The 14,711-nt window shown below is 37.5% G+C and overlaps 1 protein-coding gene across 4 annotated transcripts in view; it reads right to left on the minus strand.

Moving 5' to 3' along the window:
• Positions 1 to 14,711, minus strand: part of INPP4B (inositol polyphosphate-4-phosphatase type II B) — a 366,554-nt gene that overhangs the window by 224,793 nt on the left and 127,050 nt on the right. The gene's annotated exons all lie outside the window — the stretch shown is intronic.

The raw sequence follows: 14,711 nt of genomic DNA on the forward strand, positions 1-14,711 counted from the left end.
AAAAAAAAATCCACAAGACTTTGAATGGTGTAATCAATAGAAAGCATTCAAATCCAAGCTCAGTCCTGAAAGCAACTATAACCTCATTTCAGTTTCCAGATTGCCCTCTGGAACTGTGCCCGTGCTACCGATGATGTCCAAAAATGAAGAAGCGGCTTAAAATAGTAGAAGCGCAGCGAACAGAAACCAGAGTTCTTACTCAAACCAGTATAGAAAGAATTCAGGTTATCCTATTATTTCATAAGGACAGCTATCGAGATTATCAACAACCTTTACTAGAGTCTAAGAAGGTAAATGCTCTGAGCAAACTACTTAAGCAACAAGGCTCTGCTTCAGACAACCAGTTTGAGACTCTGGCTAATTTTTGCAATACCTGGAGGTTTTCTTCTAAAATACTTGACAACTTCTGCTCTTGACAAAGCAATCACTACAGGCAATAGCACAGCTCAGTTGGGTTAAGTGCCTAGTGACAGCAGTGTTTCAGAACAACTGCACAAAAGATGTTTCAGACCTCATTCAAACAACTTATCACTGGATGTGAAATCACAGCCACACGTTCAGCTGCGAGGACAGCAGAACCCAGATCTGTCTCAAAGAGCAAGAGGTCTACAAATATTTTTAACCAAGTCCCTTTTCATGTGCTATGTCCCACCTAACAAGTACACTGCTGTAATGCTACAAAGACATGATACCAACCAGTTGCTGGCTCATCAAGCACCTTGTCTTACAGGAATCAACTTCCATAAAGCCATCTAATCAGAGACTATTAGATTTCAGTCATAAAGACTTGCTGTACTACCAGTCTTCCTTCCAATTAGCTCACAGATGTCACAGATCTGCATTCCTTTAGTATCCCTAAAATCTCTAATTTTCCCATTTAGACTAACACCTGTCTCCCCCTCAGGAAGCTTTATCTACAATGTTACATACTTTCACTGTTATCTAAGGATGAGAGGAGTGAAAAGAAGTCCTTCTGCTTCCTCAAAATCTTGGAGCTGAATCACTGCCACTGCTATAGAGGGATCCAAGTCATATCCCACAGCAGGCCTGAAGAGAAGCCCTCCTTCTAAAGAGACTTGGACCAATAATAGATTAACACCTACAAGATGTCTTTGAAACACTTAAGAACTTGAAAATCACAGGGGCTAAAACCAGCAGATTCCCATTACCAATATGTCCATTCTATGAACACTCAACTGATATCACCTTTTAGAGGTGTCATTCATCTGTTTTAAGCCCACTTGCGTTCCAAGCTGTTGCTCTGGGGTTTTTTTACCACAGTCTCTAAGATTCTCTTACCTTTTTGAAGACAAAAAACACGACTCAAGTACAAACCCCCAAAACTTATGCAGACTTTCATTGAATAAAACTGTAAACTCTGAGGAAAAAAAAAAACAAAAAACAAAACAAAACCCAAAAAAACAAATAAACAAAAATCAAACAAGCCAAAAAAAAAACCCCAAAGCCAAACCCACAGAGTCTGACAAGTCATTTTCCATTAATTCATTAATTGAGGTTAAACAGCGTATCCTTTAATTTCATTTACTAAATTCTGTCAGGTTAGTCTTTTAAAAAAAAGTCATAGAAGTAACATTTCCAAGAAATAACAATTCCAAGTAAAACGGGTGCAATAATTATACCTGCATTGTCTCCTCTTACTTTCTCATCAGCTTTATCAGCCCTACCACACTTTACACTTGAGAAAGGCATACTCTGTACACCCACACAAAAATTATCCAACTAGTCTGCAGAAACATAGATCTGGTTCTTTCTTCTTCTTAATTATTATTTTGATAGGTTCACAAGAGGTGAAAAAAGTCCACATATAAGTCAGGTTCACAGCAGAAAGCAGAATTTAGAAATCCAGTATCTCTTTACAATTCAAAATACGAGATTTATTATAAAAATCCAGCTGACGCTTTCAAAAGAAGAAGTAACTTTTTTTCAGTTTCCTGATATAACTCCTTTTCAGTCCAAAGCAGTGAGGCCTAATCTTCCCACCAATTGGGCTGTCCTTTACACATAAGAGGAGGAAGTCTCTTATGTCTCAACAAACCACTGTAGATTCCACATTGAGGTTTAGTACAAGAATTGGATTAAATTTTCGCTAATACTGCACACTTCAAAAACTGAATGGAGCACAACCATGAAGAGAGTACTCCAAATTACAGAATACTTGAACAACAGCAGCCAATAGTACCCCACAACAAGCACCCAGGAAAGCAAAACTGAATGAACTGCAGGTGTCTCACTAGTTCATAAATTAAGTTCAGCACCAGTGTAAATATTCTCATCCTCCTCAGGCAGGAAACCACATAAAACTAAGGACACTTCCAGTTCTGAATGAGAAGTGTGTGCCGGACGGTTCATCTTAACTTCTGATAAGCAAACAGGAAAAAAAGAAGAAAAAACACTGCTGCTTTTCTTTCTTATACTTGACCTCAGTCTTTCAAATGACTGAAACTGATACCTGTGTGAACTATAACAAAAACTAGCCTATGAGTTTAACAAAAAGAGAAAATCCTTTCCCAGTTTCAGGATGACCTCAGCCCACACAAAGCATATGGAATCTGGTGGTAATGCTACTAACAAACCACCACGGAAAATGGGCCTGAAAACACAAGGAACTATGACCTACTTTTGTATATAAGTATCTAATGTTTCCCAAAGTCCCAGCTTAACAACTCAATAAGATACTTTTGTGCTCAGTACAGTATCAAATGAGAGGCTTCTCTAAAGTATATCCTATAATCCTGAGCAAAACATGTGAAGCCAGCCAATCTGGTTTCTATCTTCCAGGAAGCATAAGGTTTCTCAAATAAATGTGAAATTCTGAAAAAAAAGAATAAATATGGTTGAGTTCTGCATTTCAAATTTAACAGAAGTTAGACCTACAACAAACTGGCTGTGAACACATACTCAATCTTAAGGTCTGCTCAGCCTAATAGTCTTTCAGGAAGGTTTAGCTTATTCAGTTCAGCATTTTGAGTTACTACACTCCACCTTCCAAGGCAGAATTTTCAGGTTTTCCTCTTCAGAGACATCACTGATGAAAAGTAGTCAGGACTCAATTAAAGTTTTAACTCTAATAAAAGGCAATTGGTGAGTATATCCATTTATTTAGAACACAAAGAATTTAGTCTTGTATCTTACCAATAATAGATTCAGTTCTCATAATACTACCTTACCTCTAATGTTTGGGTTTTTTTCTTTTGCTGCCAGCTTCATCCGGTAAAATGCTGTTTATATTGCTTGAGCATCATAACTTGAAATCCACTATCTCCCGTCTGGAAAAACTGGTGTGAAATTCTGTTCACCAGTTGCTGTAGAACTACTTCCAGATCCTTCTTCAAATGAAAATTATATGAAAGAACCTAGTAGTACTTTTTATGTTTGGAGACGGTTGCAGAATAACTGTTCAGGTAGTTTTATGTAACATAATACACAGAGTTTTCTGTGATACGTAGACAAATCTTCTCATCTTGCAGGAGAATGTGACAAATAACGGTACACACATTAAAATAATACCAATAATTTTAAGAAATGGATAATCTCTAGATACACCTACAACTCAGAGAAGCTGTACTGATCTAGGACAATACTCAACTGCAGCCAAAGATTAACATATTAAATATTAAAGATTTAATCCAACAAATAACTAGCAAATCTATTCTAAAAGCATATCAAAATCATGCATTCCTTATGCAAGCAAGTATTAATACATCCTACCAATTAATTCACATTCAACTTGAACAGGAAAACAGCTGAAACCCACACACACATATTAGAAGTACTGTTGTAGAGCTTTTTCCTGAATCAGAGCATGGATGCACACATGAAGCAGGTGAACTGTGAAACTATCTTGTTCCTTATCTCAAAACCAAACAAAAAAAAACCCTACAAGAAAATAAACCCCAAACCATTGTGATGGTGTTCTGTTATTAAAAATTGTCATTTTCTACACCATCAGCCCCAGAAGTTCTGGACACCATGTATATGAAGTCCCCAGAGAGTCAAACACTGAAAACTTTACCTAATTCTTCCACTAACCTGCCGTGACACTGCAGCTACCAAGCTCCCTACATAGTTTTACAAGAAGACTGTTCACCATTGCACTCTGCTGAAGCAATTAAGGTTTATCTGCAGCTGTGGACATACTGCAGGGAGATGACCCTTCCCCACTTCTGCAACCAAAAGAAATTTCAGAACTGCAATATCATCTTTACTGACTTTGGGGATTTGCCACGATGAAACTCATTGTTAAGACAAGCAACATCCATCTGAAATTTAGGTTCCAGGAGAGGCACTACTGAGCTCTGCTTCTCAGTGGAGCCTTGTCTGCTGTTGTTCCCCTGGGTGTGAGGCAGGAAGACTATTCTGCTGCACAGAGGTCAGAAAAACAGGTCATCCAAATTCTCTATTGCACTTGCAGTGCTGGGTCACACGGACGTCACATTTCACCACTTTTACTGTGTCCCACCTCCTCCTCCTCCTCCTCCCTTTACTTTCCCCCGTTTTCAACACATGACTCATACATTTCTTTATAATTTCTGGCTGAAATCTCACCTTTACAGATCAGCTCACCTTGGGATACAAAGATGATGACAGCACTTGCAAAGTTTTCAGCTGTGAAAAAACTGACAGACCTCACAGAAATATTTCTTGCACTCAGACCCAGAAGAGAGCTAATACAGAACACAAGTGGGAGCACTATTTCCAACGTAAGAGGCTAGAAACTAAAGTTCAGTGGAAATTAAAGACCTAAGATCCATGAATCAGAAATAAAAAGAAACCCAGCTTGACTACATGTAGGAAAACACACCTGTGGGAATAGATCCTCAAATATAAATGTACTTGGTAAGAACTATTGCTTAAAGATTATGAATAATGGCAAGAATTCAAATATAAGTATCAAGTGCATTGCACTATTATGGAAGCTGAATGATTTGGGTGATAGGTAAGTGGGACATTTATCACTCTTCAGGGCTACAACAACAGTGAAAGCTTCCTTTCACGCCCCTCAAAGCAGTTGTCTGCCCTGGAGAAATCATTTTCAACCATTCATAAAACTTTCAGTTTTATTCCTCTTACTGTTTTCCTACTATTAAACTGGATCTTTTCACTTCATCTCCCTCTTCTCTTGGTCCCAAATATACTGCTATTTCCTTCAAGGGATACACCCTTTCTCTTAAAGGATCATCAACCCATCAGAGCTGAGATGGGAATTGCTTTGAAAATCATCACAACAATAAAACAACAATAAAGGAGAATTAAATAGAACATCCATGAGTGAACTGTAGATGATTATCCAGTGACTCACAGGAGTATAATCAGACAAAAAAGTCAAATTCAAACAATTTCAAAGAGAAGCTACAAGCTGAAATGTTTGAGTTTTATGACCAGATATACACCTAAGGGGGAAAAAAAAGTCTTATAATTATAGTCAAGTACTTTACATTGAATTATTATATAAATCATGTAGAAATTATCCAAAAACTACATCTAAAATATCCTTGAGATATTTTTAAACTTATTTCTCCATCCTTTTTCATATAGTCTTTAAAGTTATATCAAGAATACCTTCACCACCTTATATGATGGATTTTAAGCTACTCTTTAAAGATTGTCTTTTTATTCTGAAAAATCCCTAAGTGTGAAAGATACTCAAAATGTGTAGTGACATTTGGACTATATGAGCCTCCACCTTCTATCATAGTATCATTAAACATTTATTGCCACACCAAGCAAATTCCCTTTCCTTTTCTAAAGACATAATTGAAAAATCAGTCCTAAGCTCTGGATGAGCAGCACTCCTCCTCCCCCCTTTAACACTGGAAAATAATCAGTCTCATTGGAATATACAGCATGGAACTTTAAGAAAAAAAAAATAGACAACAAAAGGTAAAGTACTTGTGCTAAAATATGCTTGGCACACATATGAAAGAATCCAAATATTAAGAACAAGAAGATAAAAGGGGAAAAAAAGTATTTGACTGGAAGACTCAAGAATTGTAATCCTCTGTCATTTAAAAAAGAAAGTATTTCTGCATTTGAAATACTACTTGGTGAAGAGGATTGTTCTGTACAATTGACTGTACAGTTCCAAAAAGCTTCAAATTCCTGGTGCCCTGACACTGCTGTCACACTACAAGAGTCAGTCTTGCAACAAATATCGCTTAAAAGAGCATAAAACCTTTGAAAACTATAAATGCTAAAGAGGTGTGACTGCAGATAAACAAGTCATCTAAAAATCTTCTTCGCTTTTTTTAGGATGGTATCATTTCGCCCCGGCCCCAGGTTTGATTTTACTCGACTGCAATAATACCATTTAAAAGCTTCAAAGTACTTTGAGAAACAAATCTAAAAAAAAGAAAGTTCAAAATGGTCATTTGAAGTCTTCTTCCCAGATGCCTGTAACTCTGGATAATCTGCATGCCTGCATTGGCTGGACTCCCAGCCAGTTAACAAAAATAGGAAATCAAACCTTCATTTTTCATCTCTTTCATGAAGACTGCATTTAGAGAGGCAAAAAAAAAAAAGGGAAGTAAAAATAAGAAAATCAGTTTCAACACTTTTGTAGTGACTTGTTCCAAAACATGGGTTTAGACCATGTTTGCTTGAGAATATAAACTATTTCTCTTGTGCATTAAAAGCTGTATTTCTACAGTTATAGTGCCTATAAACCCAGTGATGAAGCAATAAACCATGTCTAGTAGGCCTAACTTGACACTGACATTGAGCTTTGAAAACCCTTTAAAATAAAAAAGTCCCAAGAGGGTGCATTAAGAAGCACAGAATCTTAAGGCATAGTGAGAAGTAAGACAGTTTGTTCCAGGTTTTGCAGGCGATGACTCCATACCTTTTGTCACAAGCGACCACGATACAATAAACAAACATCTGTGGGTCAAATAGGTCCCTCACAATTCATCAGTGACTCAGAAATTACATTAAGAACAAATTCAGTTTCAAAGTTCAAGTTTTGGATCAAGTTATAAGTCCCACATTTAGCAGAATCACTGTTACAACACAGAGTGATATTTTGCTGTAAAAATTCTTATAGGATGGAAACAGAAAGAAATTATAATCTTATAATACCATTAGCTATTCTACACTTTTCAATACATAAAACAAATTTTCTTCCTTTCATAACTTCAGTTGTTGTAAAGGCATTAACAGAGTCACTTTCTGCCAACAGAGACCTACTAACTCGCATGGAAGTCACAAAGGACTGAATCTAATCCAGTAGTTTTCTTTTTTCAAGGCTATGTAAACCAGCTATCAAAATAAACTACTCCACCTCAGTAAGCTGCCTGTAATACATAATCCCTTATTACAGGGTTACTCTCACCCCATCCAGCAAGACACCAGGACATTGCTTGCACCTTTGCAATGCTGAGGAAGCCAATTGGAATCTAAGACACCTGATAATGTCAGAACCAAACGAAGTTCATCTTGTTGTTTGGTATTTCCTACATTCAGTGTCTGATTTCTGCCCCTCTATGGTTACGAGCACTCCGTGTAAAGCAGGTCAATGTACCTTCTGCTGCCTTTTCCTGGAGAGAGTTGCAATGCCTAGCTTTACTCAAGAAGACAAAATCATTACCCAATTAAATTTATACACGAAGCCATAAAAACCAAAACACCTCCACTTTCCTCATGTAGTCAAATAAAATAATACTCATCTCTAACATTAAAACTCTTCCCGTGCTTTCTTAAACATCAAAAGAAGAGCATTTCTTAAGCATCAAAAATAAGTAAAAAGAGGAAATAAAAGAATTAAGAAAGACAATCTAATTGAGACTTGGTTTAACAAGATTTCTGTCTCTGTATCAGCTAAGTCTATCTAAAAGAAAAATAAGGGGAGAAAAAGGAAATGGTTCTTATACAAATGGTCTCTGGTCTTTAGAAAACCCTGAATTTTAATTGTATTTATGGACACACCCAAGCAGTAATTCCTCTAAAGGTCTGAACAGTGGTTCTGACAAGATTTACATAATTAAGCCTCCCTTTGGCTATGACTTCAATCTAAATAGAACACTTCAGAAATGTGACAATACAGTGCAGTACAAACTGAGACCACAATAAACATAACTACTTCCACTGGTTGAGCAGATGAATCTTGGACAACAAACAGGCTTTTAGGTTGGGGGAGAGGGAGTGTTATTCAGGGTTGTTGGGGTTGGGTTTTTTTTTGGTTTTTTGAGTTTTGGTTTGTTTGGGGTTTTTTTTAAAGACATTTTAACCAACTCATTAACATGAGGTTTCAAGACCAGATTTCCACTAATACACAATTTTTCAGTAGGGGTAGTTCAGTGGAAGTCTTAAATGGACTTGGAACCCTCAAGCCTCAGTAAAAACAGTAGCCATATCTATAAGGCTATCTTACTGGTTTGCTTTAAGAAAAGTTTCCAGTTCCAAAAGCTAAGCTTAAATACTAATAAGACAATTTGAGCAACCCTACCTCAGCATGCAGTTTTCAGTCTCCATAGTGCCACATTTCCTGCTTCCAGTTCTGAATGGCACAAAAGGGTGCAGTTTTAATCCCCTAGCCAACAACCAAAATGCTACAACACAAAGCAGTGAGCAAGTATAAAATACATGTAGTCATTCCTTGCAATACTTCCATGTCCTCTGAGTAAACAGCAGCAATGAAAAAAAGATGTTTTGTAGGACGATGGTAAAGAACTTAATTACCCACACACGTGGAGAACTCCATCCTTTCATTCTTCTTCTGTATCACTAAAAGCAGTACCACCAAAACCTTCACAAACCACTAACAGATCAGTATGACCAGTTACAGTGGGTCACACATATTACAGATATAAAAGCTGTGGTACCTTGAATAAACCATGGAGGGTAATTGCTAACCTTAGCTGATTTAAAACACATGTAAATTCCAAGGCTCCACCTTAGCTTTAAAACCTTCCCCAGAACCAAGGAAGTTGACCAAGAAATATCTCTATCCTGCATTTAGTGCAAACTTGCCAATTTAAAAGCAAAAAAAGACGTGGTTCACCAAAGTGTATGAATATGGGCTTTGCATACTCTTAACCCAAGAGGTATAACAGCAGACTGAGCCAAGTCTCCAAATTACAGAAACACAGGGAAACATATTGAAAAATTGAACCTTACAAGTTTTTACTTATTTTGGCACAAGTTTATGTCACACCTTCCAAAAAGATGAGAAGAAAAATCCTACTTTCTAGTAGGCAATATTTTCATTTGAAGTTGGCAATTTATTCCCACTGTTTTGCATAAGAACACCCTACATTCCATCAGTGGACACTCAACTAATACAGCTTTGATTTACTGGTTTTGTCTTTTTGAATAATTTCTCTTTATTGTAAAGGATCTCTCTCATTTCTTCAAACAGACAACAGTATTTTAGAACCTTTCAAGAAGAGCAGTTTAACTTTGCTACTAAACAGCTGGCAGACAAAACAAAATGGAGCAGACAGACTGTCATATGCAAGCAACAACCACTTTAATCACCTCATTACAGGAGTTCTTAATTCACCTAATTGCTAATTCTATGGCCATTTTACCTTAATTACTTATATTATGGTCAACAAAAACACCACAACCCATCGATGAAGAGTTACTAGCAAAATTTAAAACTCCTGTAAGTGAAGCATTTCAATTTTAATACCTAAGCAAATAAATACTACAAAAAGTGAATTTTTTTTCATTCAAAGATTTTAACGTTGACACAGTTTGAAGGACATACTACTTCAGCGTGGGAAGTTGTCAACAATCCACAGGAATCTGCAAACAAAACAGGACCTACATCTTCAGAAAAACAATTTCCAAAGTGTGCAATGGTATTATATCTACTGCATTTCAAAGGCCACCATGCCACTTGCACTCAACAACATCACTCAGCTTCTGCCCCTCTGGAAGTTGAAGGCAGACAGGCAGAACACTAAGTTAGTGCCAAATGAACAGGTTATTGACCAGTATCTTTCGAATCAGCAAGGTCCTTGTGTACCACTTCACAGTGAACTTGATGTTGCACAGAGAGAGAAAAGACATTTATCTCATGGCCTCTGCCACTGCTTCTAATGATTTAATCTCACACTTGATTAGCTCATGTGAAGGCTGACCTTAAGAATTGCCTGTTGACAGAGGGAAGGGGAAGAAGAGCTCATCTAAACCAATGGCCACAATTTCTCCCCAAGCTTCTGCTTCTCATTAGCTCACCATCTCCGAAAAGTCAAAGAAAATTATTACACTAGTTATGCCTTCACTGCTGGCAGGATTCAAAGATTCAAGAACATGTCCGGTACGTCCCACAGTTCAAACTTTGCATATTTATTGTGCAGCACAGTCAAGCTTTTTCTGCCCCACCATGTTCAGTTCTGGAGCTTCCTCAACATCTACACTTCAGCCTACCTGTGAATCCCGACAGGCTGAAGCCTGGGATTTGCTCAAAACGGAGAAGACAGCCACACAGAGGGGCTAAAGGCTCTGCCAACAAAACCTGCTCAGTGTTTTTAACACTCTCCCGTCTGAAGGTGTCTGTCTTCAAAGCGAGAGCCTCAGGAGAAGAGAAGGACCTGAAATGGCAGTTTTATGTCTGCTAAAAAAAAACCTGAAAAACATTCAGCCAGTAATATCCTTATAGCCATTCATGATAGGAGAAAAAGTACAAGCAATTTGGCATTGTTCCACGACTAAATAATTTAAAGTTCTTATTTCATTTGGAATATTATACTCCTACTGTGTTTAATGAATGACATTTTGCAACAGCAGTGACTGCCTGTCTGTCTTTTAAAGCCTCAGATAGCTGAAATCTTCTTTTTAGTCATCTATTCTGTAACTTTGATCTGGGGAGTAACACAATCATAACATAAATGTAGCTTTATAGACTACAAAAACATTCTTTAATAACAGTCTCAGTCATCTGCTATGTGTTTTCTAAGAACGTTTGGGATTTTTAAATAGTTTTTTTAATAACAGGAAAATTGACATCACGGACTTTATGTTTTGCTCTCTTCTGTATAGCAATTTTAATTTTCATTTCTGTTATTTCATATCGTAATTTTCAAGTATTGCACAAAACTGTATTACAGAAAAGTTGAAACAGCAAGCATCAGAGTCTGGCACCAGGGACAGGCATTCACATCCAAATTCCTACAACCAATCCTTCAGATACATTAGGCAACCACGTCTTTATTTAGCCAACAAAGACTAAGTTTCAGTAAGCAACTCCATCTGCTAACAGACTTTAAAATTACGTGCTACACTGATTTAAAAACAAACAATTTTCCTTAAAATAGTAACTAATAAAACTCCATAGTCTATTACAACCATTTAATACCTTACTGGTATTGAAATCATACTAAAAGCCTCTGAGTAAGATCAGAGTTTTGATGGTTCCCGGTCTCAGTATTGAGCCACACGTATAATGTTCAAGACTCAAAACTGTTTCAAGTCTCCAACTCAGATGCACACCAGAAAACTAAAACCCCAATTAAATATAGTTTCTTCCAACCAAGCCTTGTGAGAAGGCTCAGCATCTCAAGCTGTTTTTCAGGGCTCAACCACAAATCTTCTACCTCTGTTTTTCCTACATTAAATAGGTGTTTATGAAGAGCAATACTGAAAGCAGCATCTAGTCTGTTCTTTTCAGTCCAAGATTATCAGTGGGGTATGTTAAGCGACATCTAATCAAAGACAACAGGACAGAATCACCACTCACCATACTATGATAGATAAATATATCACAATCATGGAATGTTTAGGGGTTGGAATGGACATTAAAGATCATCTACTCCCAATCCCCTGTGCCATAGGCAAGGACATCTCCCACTAGACCAGATTGCTCAAGGCCTTATCCAACCTGGCTTTGAACACTGCCAGGGTAGGGGAAACCACGACCTCCTTGGGCAACCAGTTCCAGTGTCTCACCACCCTCACAGTAAAGAATAAAGAATTTCTTCCATATATCCAACCTAAATTTCCCCTCTTTCAATTTGTACCAATTAATCCTTGTCCCATCACTACAGTTCCTGACAGAGTCCCTCTCCAGCTTCCCTGTAGGCCCCTTCAGATACTGGGAGGTTTCTATGAGGTCTCCACACAACCTTCTCTTCTCCAGGTAGAATTGCCCAAACTTTCTCAGCCTACCTTCACAGGGGAGGTGCTCCTGTCCTCTTATCAACTTTGCGGCCTCCTCTGAACTTGCTGCAACAATTCCATGTCCTTCTTATGCTGGGGCCCCAGAGTTGGATGTAGTGTTCCAGGTCATGTTGAGTTTTTTATCAACCATCACCTCCAAGTCTTTCTCCACAGGGCTGCTCTCAATCACCTCTCCACCAAATCTGTAGGTGTGTCTGGGATTGCCACAACCCAGGATCTTGCATTTTGCTTTTTTAATATAAATATATCAGAATTTTTAAAGCTAAGGAAACAAAGCTTCCTTTCTTCTAGAGTTACTCTTTTGAACTCTCCACTGACACAGACAGAAACACACATAGTATTTTATACACAAGGGAATCCTTTCTTTAAAATGGAAGCACACAGGTAAACTAACTGAGAAATTCATCGCTTCTGAAAGAAAAATCTGTGCAATTCACAATTCTTCATGAGAAAGCTGAGAACATTTCTCTGACCCAGGCAAAAAAAATGAAACATAATTAGATCACGGAATCATTTGGGTTGGAAAAGACCTTTAAGATCATTAAGTCCAACCATTCCACCAGCACTGCCAAGCTCACCATTAAACCAAGCCCCCAGGTGCCACATCTACACATCTTTTAAATACTTCCAGGGATGGTGACTCAATCACTTCCCTGGGTAGCCTGTTTCAGTGCTGGTCAATCCTTTGAGTGAATAAATTTTTCTTGATACCCAATCTAAACTAGCCCTGGTGCAACTTGTAGCCATCTCCTCTTGTCCTATCAGTTGGTACCTGGAAGAAGAGACTGACACCCCTGTTTCAGGTGGTTGTAGAGAGCTTACTTACTGTAATGGTTCCCTATTTTCAAGGGCTACCAAGGACAAGATGGAACACACTATTTTGGGACTGCATACAGTAAAAAAGTACTTTCACAGTCACAGAAGTTATAAAAAATGAACCAAAGCTCATTTATTTCACTTGGATTCCCCTTAAGGCTCAGTGCTGCTGAATGCAATAAAACTACCTTTTAAATTTCCTTTCCATATAGAGGAGTAAAATTAAAAAATCCACTAGCCTGAAGCAGGTTTTCTTCTAGCCATATCCACCATTCCCTCTTCTAGAGACAGACTTTGCTTATGAGGTACCAATTCTTATAGTGCTGAAAGAAGAATATTAGCCTTTTCTGCCAATTTTTGCTTTTGTATTAAAATTTTGAATTAATTACTTTGATCATATAAAAATTTATTAAGGTTTGTTTCCATTTGCTTGTTCCGAGACCAACCTTTTGGTAAATGATAGGAGCTAATAAAATAAGTATCATATGAATTTTGATTGATTCTACAAGAAAACATTATAAATACACTAAAAACAGCCTGAAGAGCTTGCACTCTTAGTACAATAGTTTGCAAAACAAAGGAGAAAACCCTATATTCTTCTCTGGCCTGAACTTGGAGCCAAGTGCAGCTCACACCACTGTTGGACAAGTAAGTGTGAAATGCAGCATTTTTTGTACTAGAATACAGTTTCCATTCCACTCAGATTACTAACTCTTGAGGCATAATTAGAGGAATAGAAGAAAGGGTATTTAGGTGTTTTGGGGGACTTAAAAACATCAAGTACAAAATAGAACAGTAAAAGTATTCATAATTATTGCATATATTGGTGACTTGGTTGGAACTTATCACAGAAGTTGGGCCTAGTGCCCATTTTCTTTACATTTAGAATTATTAGCCTTATTTATCTGCAGAAGGAAGACAAGGGGCACAGCTCAGCTGAATGCCACAGAGGGAAGGAAGGACTGCTATTACATTTGAGCAGAAGTCTTTTCACTGTACCAGGTTTTTCTGAATTGTTATTAAAACTGAAAGAAATAGCCCTGGGATCAGCAATTCATTTCTATGTGCCAGTGTATGATTTGATTTGGATATGTAGATTTCCAGAGGTGATTTCCCAGCTATTGTACAGACCTACAGAGTAGGTCTACTAGCATAGCAATATTCTTCTGAATTCAGACAACTAAATCATGTGGAGACCTGATTCCTAACACTAGCTATATTATTTCTATTATCTCTTTACAAAGAAAAAAAATATCTTTTTGTATCCCAGCTAAATCTGTAACTACCATTATGCTCTCAATTTCTTTATTAAATTTATCCATCCATTGTTCACCTGCAAAGCCCACACATATAATTAGTGAACACCCTTTTAAAGTACCCTGAAGCAAATGAGTCTGCTTGCACATTGAGAGCATGACCATTAGAAATCAAAAGTAGACCATTCTTCTTCTAATATTCCGGTGTTATCTGAAAGTTTAGAGAATAATTCCCCCAAGAACAGATTAGGATACCTAATTTGTGCCTGGTAAACTGCTACCATTTCTATTTCCACCTGGTCATTTTTAGAACCTCATTTTCGTTCTAGAAGAGATTGACTCCAGGAGAAACAGAAGGGAAAAAAAAAAAAAAACCCTCTGAAAGTAAAATTTACCAGGCTTCAAAACCAACATTTTTTGGCTAATAACATTTTATTCTAGTGAACAGAGGACAGAGGACATACATGTATTTGCAGAATCCTTAGCCATGTCTCCTCA

The sequence above is a fragment of the Chiroxiphia lanceolata genome, chromosome 4 (assembly GCF_009829145.1).
Source record: "Chiroxiphia lanceolata isolate bChiLan1 chromosome 4, bChiLan1.pri, whole genome shotgun sequence".
Taxonomy (NCBI): domain Eukaryota; kingdom Metazoa; phylum Chordata; class Aves; order Passeriformes; family Pipridae; genus Chiroxiphia; species Chiroxiphia lanceolata.